Source organism: Parasteatoda tepidariorum, chromosome 9 (assembly GCF_982258835.1).
Source record: "Parasteatoda tepidariorum strain Cologne lab strain chromosome 9, Ptep-v5.0, whole genome shotgun sequence".
NCBI classification, from domain to species: Eukaryota; Metazoa; Arthropoda; class Arachnida; order Araneae; family Theridiidae; genus Parasteatoda; species Parasteatoda tepidariorum.
This window is the reverse complement of record NC_141763.1, coordinates 41,448,941-41,456,414: the sequence shown is the minus strand read 5'-3', so window position 1 is coordinate 41,456,414 and position 7,474 is coordinate 41,448,941. Positions and strand designations below refer to the sequence as shown.

The 7,474-nt window shown below is 35.5% G+C and overlaps 1 pseudogene; it reads left to right on the top strand.

The window, feature by feature from the left end:
- The first annotated feature begins 1,205 nt into the window (after nucleotides 1-1,205).
- Nucleotides 1,206-2,252, top strand: LOC147804007 (uncharacterized; annotated as a pseudogene).
- Nucleotides 2,253-7,474: the final 5,222 nt, after the last annotated feature.

The window sequence follows — 7,474 nt, the reverse complement described above, 5'->3', positions numbered from 1 at the left end:
GATTTCTGCTGGGAATGAGGTGGGGTTTTGGTTTTATTAAATTTTATGTTTTAAATAATTATGTAACAATACAATTTTATTTTAAAATTTTCTCTCTAATAATGATCTTTATAAATAAATGGCTTCTTGGGAAGTCTCTCAAAACAGATGCTTGCAAAATAGTATATATTCCTACCCACTTATGTTTTTATGGTTTCAGTTCATTATTATTTCACACAATGCATTGTCATTCTTGACCGTAAACTACATTAAATATAAATTTAATGTAAAAGTTTTATTCTCATATTAAGAGTTGTTATTCTGTTATCTTTTATTCAGAAGCGACTAGTAAGGTTACAATTTTTCTGATAATGTGTACTTCATATTTATCATATTAATTTTAGTATGCTTTAAGTAATCAGCTATATTATTAGTATTATGAAAATTGTGAAATTTACAAAAAGGAAATAGCAAAGTAATAATTTAAGTTGTTAAAATTGTATTATTTTCTGTTGTTGAAAACATGAACAGCTGATCCACTGAGTGGATTTACGGCTATTGATGATCAACGCCAAATCCTTGTAATTTGGAACTATACTCCGAAGACAAAAGAACTCTTGAAGCAAATATTGTGACAAATATTTTCTTCGTGAAGCCGGAAGCAAATTTTGACTCTCCAACCATCAATGGTATTCAAACCCTGTTTACAAAAGTTGGACGGGGACACTCTACCCCTGAACCATTCCGATCCTGGATGCTTTATGTATAAAAGTTATAATAACAAGATGATTTCTTTAATAAAAATTATCATTTAATAGTTGTATAATTTTTATAGGTGTTAGATGCCTTTGCAAAGCTGGGAGCCGCCCTTCATCGTGCAAGCATTCTTTTGCTCTATTATACTATTTGGAGGAGTACAGTAAACAGGAAATGTACTTGGCCCCAACGGAACGACTACAAGTTTGGCATAAACCTAAGGTAACAAAACTAAGTCCTAAAAAATTTTCAGATTTGTATAAAAAAAACTAGAATTACGCATGATTCTGCTGAAACAGTTAACTATAGTGTTCTGTTTACTGGAAACAGAAACCTGCAATATTTGTCGGTCACAATAAAATGAGTATCTTACCATTGCCTGCAATTGTCCTCTCTGAAAGACCAACTTATGATTTTGTTACCCGAAATGTTTCGGAGCTATTGTTTGTAACAAAATTTTTAACTTCTGATTTGGATGTAATTTGGAGGCAGAAACTATTGAGCAAAGCAACTGCTTGAAATGGAAAGTTGAGCGAGCTTGCCGGTTGACTGCTTCCAATTTTCACAGAATTCGTAGCAGAAGGAGTAACTTTGATGTTTTAGCTTCACAAATATTTGATTCTCACTTTAAGAACCTGAGTTACATCCCTGCAATTAAATATGGAATTGAAAATGAATCAGTAATTCGTAACTTTGTTAGGACAACTTATAACAAATTTGATGTTAGGAAAACTGGCTTAGTTACAAACCCATTTATGCCTTTTTTAGCAGCTTCACCTGATGGTTTGATTCACAATGATGATGATGCACTCCTACTTGAAGTGAAGTGCAAAGTGAATGCTGCTTATAAATCCTTAATCGATCTATGTTCCGATGCTAGTTTTGTCTTGAAAAGGATGACAATGGTGATATGAGGTTAAAAAAAAACCATTCCTATTATTATCAGATTCAGGGCCAGCTAGCAATAACTAACATAGCTAAGTGTGTGTTTGCTTTGCATTACATGCAACCTAATCATATTTTTATGCGAACTATTGAGTTTGATGAAGTGTTTTGGTCCTCAATTTTTGATTCTCTTAGGAATTTTTATTTTAATTTCTATCTGCCTCATATTGTTTTAAATGAAAATAAAATAGCTAGTTTATAATCAATATATTTCCGATACCAACGATAAATACGAACGATAGTGACCTCAGCCTATTGAAAATTTCGAATATGAATGGAAATTAAAAAACTTCTTGAAACATTATAGGGAGATATGCGAAGAAGAATTTTGGCCATTGAAATCTTTTCCTTTGAAACTTGTCCATTAGTTAGAGCCACGACAGTTTAGGAAGTTATCAGAAGAGGAAATTTTTGAAACTTGCAGTGTCGCAATTTCTGTTAAAATTGACAATGGTCATAGTATAACAGCTATGCCTGAAAGCACCTATCTTTTAGATAGCAAGGATTCTCTCTATCTTCGAAGGCTATTGTCACAGTGTCGTGTTACGATTTTTTTTATGTCAGGAATTTAAATTTAATTTGATCATATCTTTCATAGTTAATAGTATTTGTACTTTTCCTGCTTTATTTTCTCTTCATTTTTTTTCTGTGAAGAGAATTGGTAATGTTTCTTTTACTTTTACGTTAGCAACGCATTTTTTTGTGTCTTTCTCTTTTTTTTCACCTTTTGCAATTCAAGGTCGTCTGACCCCACTGTCCTTCAAGGACGACATTCTTTTCCCTCACTTTCTAAATTTACGTCACCACTTAACTTCTTTTCCCATCACTTTCAAGTAACCCTCAATGTTGCACGTGGTGATTCTTCCAGTCGGTTTTTCTAGAATTTTTGGGGAGTTCACGCCTTTTTTTGGGGACTTCTTCCCTTTGACTCCTTATTTGGTATGTGTGGGAGTACTAATTTGCACTGATTGGTGGTGACCTAATCGTGTGGTAATCCCCCCATCCAATGACAGTCGTTCTCTCTCCTGCTTTTCAACTCGCACTTTCCCGCGCTTAAGGGACGCCATTATTATTATTTTTTTTTGGTACTGTAAAGTACACCTCTCCTAGAGTGTTGCTTCTGCTTTGGTCTCGGCTGGTGAGCTGGCCTAGGTCAGCGAGCTATGCCGAACCCCCTGTAATGTTAATCTTTTTTTTTTTTAGCAAGTGCTGCCATTTTTTTTGTGATTCCTTGGCTATATATATGTTTTTTTCTTTTTGCGATGCCTAAATGTATTTTTTTATGTGTGACGGACCACCCATCCCATTCCAAAACTGATACTGTTGTAAGATAATGAACAATTAAAAATGAACTTGTGAGCGAGTTCTGCGTTGTATTTTCTTTTGGTTTTCATCACTTCAAAATGTCCGATGTTAGACCTGTCTCCATGATGTAAATAATATGTGGTGAGTAACATTCTCTTGTCCCTTTTTCTGACCAGTGTTTATTTGCACAAACGTAAAATTTTATAGATGTTATTCAGTCGTCCCTTAACTTTATCTTGACCACGAGCCCTTGCTGTTGGGTTAATTCACGTGGCACTTAAGCAATATGTCCTTCCACTATTTTCGATCACTTTTGGCCTTTTCTTTCCATCAATTAATGATGATCCAAATTTATTATCAAAATTTAATATTTAATTAATCTCTCATTTTTCTTTGATTGTCTTAAACTTTATCGACTGAATACCTCTATCAAATTTTACAGCCCATTCCTTTGTATAATACATTTTAATGGTAACATCACCTTTTTTTTAAGATGTTTATTATTGGTACATATCTCAATTTAATTTATAATCAATTTTACATTGGTACATATGAGATTCCTTTATAAATAAATTTACTTTGGTACATATGACCTCCTAATTTATAATTAATTGATTAGGGTACATATAAGACCCAACCACCTTTTCTTTAAAATATTTCTTTGGTACAGCTATTTACAAGAGAGTACTAATAATTTGTACGAGCTTGGGGCTTGCATATATGCTAATACAGAACTTCTCTCGTATCTTATGCACTTTCACATTTTTTGGCCATGACTTGACCACCGTATCAAACACAGATCCTGATATGCAAATGACGCACGAAAGGTATAGCAATATTTTTATAGGTTTAAAAAGTCTTTATGAGTCCAAGACATATAGTTAGTTAGTTATTTAGTGTTTTTGGCGCAAGAGCCAGAAATGGCTATACCGCACCATGAACTGTTGTCAGACCGCGTTAGCTTACCGCTCACGTCAAGCGATCCGTCCTAAGAAACCAAGCCTTTTTTCGTCTCAGAATCGGCCACACACTAGACTCACCCATCTTCATCTGTTCCTCCTCCTATATGCGACACTTGTAACGTTTTACTTACATTTTAACCATTTGTTCCAAGACATATAGTGACACAACTTTGAAATCGGGGCAAATACTCTCATGGCTTATCGGTGCTTGCCATTGGTAAATTAATAAAGAAAAAATAATAATGAGAGAAATCGTATAAAAAAAACTACTTAGCATCGCAGTTAGAACCGAAATATGTTGAAAATGTTTGGGATATTGTAACAAGCAATTCCGCTACGAAATATTCAGAATCCAAAACAAGGCTTCTAGATTTATTTAAAGAAAGTGAAAGTGCTCGGATAAACAACTTATAACTGGAATTGAGTTGGGTAACCTGAATGTTTTGAACTAGATCTTGCAATATGCGAACCTTACATGTTATAGTTTTGAGTTAAAGTTCATCTGAAATGGCGAAATTGGGTAACGCGAAAACATAATCAATAGTATAAAGAAGCTTATTCTGAGACATGGCCTATTCTAAAAAAATCCTTTAAATCACGTATTTTGCCAAGCATGTGATTTGATCACATGATGATTGCCGGTGACACATGGAGTCCCGTCGACATATTGATAAATGCAAAGCTAAAGAGTCAAATCGGGATATACTGTCGCTGTAGGTTAAGCGAGAGAACTTAAGTGTAATTGAAGCTGAAGCATTATTTACGAGCTTTTTAATAGAGCACAATTGCCCTACTGCAGCATCAGACCATGCGGGGCCGATGTTTCGAAAAATGTTCCCTGATTCAGAAATAGCGATGAAATATGGCTGTGCTAGAACCAAGACTGGTTCAATAATAAAATGTTTTTCGAATTCTACCATTGAAACAATCTGCCAGTTTCTGAAAACATCATTATTCATCCTTTCAGCAGATGGTAGTAAGATATTCTCGGTCGTAGAAACATATTTAGATCCAACGGTGGCGAAAAATGTCACGATGATATTGCCTTTGAAGAAACTTACTGGAGAAGCCACAGGAGAGAATATTTATAAATTATTAGATACAGAATTAGAACATTATGGAACACCTTGGAAACACTGTGCATCATTTTGCTGTGATAATGCGTCTGTCATGACACGAAAGTTTAAAGGTTTCTTTAATTTTTTAAAAAAGTGGGTTTTCTGGGTGGTTGCACATATCACTTAATTTATTTGGCAGCGCAACATTCTGCTAGGGAATAAAGTTCCCATTTGAATACTTCCTAGAAGATGTCTATTATTATTTGAAGAAAATAAGGTTTATTAATACCTTATTTTCTATTTAGAAAATAAGATTATTTAGAAAATAAGCATTATTAATAAAAATAAGCATTTCCATTATTTAGAAAATAAGGTTATTGAATATAAGGTTTATTGGCACAAAATTCGAAGAAGAATATGCTGCGCCAAACAATGCGTCGTAACAGACCAAAAGGTAAAATGCATATTACAATTTTATCTTTATAAAATACATAAAGGTAATAAAAATGTTAACAGCGAGTTTGGCCTATTAATAAAATCTGATCAAAGCCTAATTACATAAAACAGGTAAAACTATGCACGGTTATAACAGGTAAAACTATAAGGTAAAACTATTATACAGGTAAAACTATGCACGGTTATTTCATAAAAATGAATGAAATCAGATAAAAGCTGCTATATACAATATAAAATACCAATAGCTCGCAGAAATGAGAAATTTTAGGATGGTGAATTTCACCCAGCAAATCCTCCATACATAAAACAATGTTGTTAAAATCGGAACACGATGTCGGTTTAACCCTTTGTACAGTACTGGGACATATACGTCCCACTTTACTTAGTTGTAAATTAAACCCTCTAAATCATCTTCAGAATCTGGCATCCCGAGAGGCATTCCAAGTGTGGCGTTTACGTTTTTACTTTAATTTTTGAGTGAAATTTATGGTGTTTATAAATGAAATTTAAAGATGTCTGGTGAGTATATTAACAAATTTTCCTTAATATTTAAACATTTTTCTTTAGAAAATTATAAAAATATAAAGTTTAGTTATTGTTTATGTTTTGAAAAAATCGACTTTTGTTTTTGTTATGCAATGAATAAGATGGATTTTAGCATACTTCAAATTGAAAACAGTTGCTTGTATGATAAAAAATGTATCGTAATGTTATATTTATTCAATTTAAAGTATATTTTATTTTAGGTAGAAATAAGTATCTGACTACTGATGAAGCTTTATCCTTGATGTTTGCTTTGCCATCTGATCCTGAACAGAGTGACGATGATTTTGATTTCGTAGACGAAAATGTGGATCCAGTGTTGAAAGGTAGCGAATCTGAAGAAAGTACTGCGTGTGCTCCAAGTACTTCAAAAGTTTCTAAAAAAATATATATATAAACTGCTGTTTGTAGAAAATGCAACACCATGAAGGAATCATCAGAATCAAATGAAATTCGCAGCAAATGTCAATTATAGGATATTATGCAAATTAATAAAGTTTCAGAGCCATCGCGCGTGCGTGGCGCGCGCAGCGCCCTCTGAATTGATGCTGAAAGCGTATAAATAAAGTGCTGTAGCGGGACGTTGAAAATAGTCTATGATTATTTGTTAGTGGCAAACGTTTAGTGAGACCTGAGTATGCCTCCACGACGGAAGAATAAGAAATACAAACAACTTACGGAGTTTGAACGAGGGAGGATAATCGGCCTTCGAGAAGGAGGATTTTCCTATCGCGCAATAGCAGCTCGTATGCAGCGGAACAGTTCCACAGTGATGCGAGTTTGGAAGCAGTGGACCGACGAGCACCGAACAACTCGAAAAACAGGCACTGGACGACAGAAGGTGACGTCAGAGCGCGATGATCGACACCTGCTCCGCATGGCGGTGAATGATCGCACAGCTTCCTCCAGGCAGCTGACAGCACATTGGTCTACTGCTACAGGTGTACAATTGTCGGCTTCGTCAATTCGTCGTCGTCTGCTGCGCCGTGGATTGCGTGCAAGGGTGCCATTATACAGGATTCCCCTCACGGCGGATCATCGACGGCTGCGTCGGCAGTGGGCTCTTGAGCACAGAGACTGGCGAGCTGATTGGCACCAAGTTGTCTTTTCAGATGAATCACGCTTCAATTTGTGGACCCATGATGGCCGTGTTCGTGTTAGACGTTATGCCGGTCAACGCTGCCTTCCTGAGTGTATTATTGAACGACATAGTGGTCGAACACCCGGAGTTATGGTCTGGGGTGCGATTTCGTATCATGGACGATCCAATTTGATACGAATTGAGGGTAATCTCAATAGCAACAGATACGTCCGTGAAGTGCTACAGCCCGAAGTCGTTCCTTTCCTTCAAGGCATCCCTGGAGCTATCTTTCAGCAGGATAATGCACGCCCACATGTTGCGCGGACTGTTAGAGACTTCTGTTCAGCACAACGCATGCAACTTCTTCCTTGGCCTGCTTATTCGCCGGA